The following is a 1270-nucleotide window of genomic DNA, read 5'->3' on the forward strand; positions in this document are numbered from 1 at the left end:
GCATGGAGGCCGAGTCAGCCTGGAGTTCACTGTGGTAGGGGACAGGCGGCCCACTGTTGGGACTCCCAACCCCAGGCCTGGCCAGGCCCTCTGCACACCTTTAACATCTCCTGGGACAGTCTGGGAGAATAAGCGTTTTCTCTCTCAGACACCCAGTGTGCTTCTCAGACCTCTAGAACCATCTGGAAATTAACTGAACTTCCTTAACTTTTTAGTACACAACTCCAGAAGGAAACTTTCCACCTTTTGGAGAGAGACACTGAAGAACAGAGGGTGACTCTGAAACACTGGGTCCGGGGTGCCAGTCACTACTTGAGCCAAGTCAGCAGAGGCAGGGTGGAACCATATATGAGCGTTTACTCCAATCCTGCCGGCGGCGTGGAGAGCAGCAGGTCATCCACAAACATCTGCTGTGCAATCCCCCATAAGCCACCTGCTTATATTGGGCAGGACTAAGATGACATGGAACATTAGGCAGAAGGAATAGGCAATGGGGGCTGGGGTGGGACTCCATTGTCTGGGCAACAAGGTTGTTCATCTTTCCATGATAATAGGCAGTTCTAGGATAAGAACGGATTGCATTCCAAGGTTGACTCCCCGATCCAGGGGGCATACAACTCCCAACCAGGTTAGAATGTGCTTTCTTTAATCAGAATAAAACAGCCATAGTTAACAGAGCCTGATTCATATTTCTTACAACTAAGAGCTAGTCCCCAATATTCTATTTCTGCTCCTAACAACACTACAAAGAATCCTCAGACTCCTTATCGAAAGGGACTGCATCTCCTTTGATTTTCCCCCTTGAGGTGGACTAGACTGAGCAGCACAAAAACCAGCGGAGGGGAGCCCACGGTGAGCCTGTGTGGATTATTCCTGTTTTGTCCTGACCTTCCACGTGGCTGACCCTGCCGCACTGTCCCCCGCTTGTTACCTAAGGAGCGAAGAACGGACAGATTGCGAGGCTGGGGTTTTTCTGACTTCCAAGTGATTGGTCATCTCCAGGGACCGGAGGAGAAGGAAGGACACAGGGCATAACTGTGAATCCCACGTGCTGTGAGGGCTGGGATGTCCAGCCAGGTCTAGTCTCCTTCCTGATTGGGTGATGGAGCTGCCAACTACCTCCCCAAGTCAATCCAATAGCTAGTAAGCAGATTCTTGGAAATGTCTGGCTGGGTGCCCAGTTTGAATATTTTTAACCTCCTGGACCGATGGACAGAGGAAGGATTTCAACTGCTGGCAGGGAAGGGGGGGCCATGAGGAGTGGGGTGCC

The sequence above is a fragment of the Myotis davidii genome, unplaced genomic scaffold, assembly GCF_000327345.1.
Source record: "Myotis davidii unplaced genomic scaffold, ASM32734v1 scaffold401, whole genome shotgun sequence".
Taxonomy (NCBI): domain Eukaryota; kingdom Metazoa; phylum Chordata; class Mammalia; order Chiroptera; family Vespertilionidae; genus Myotis; species Myotis davidii.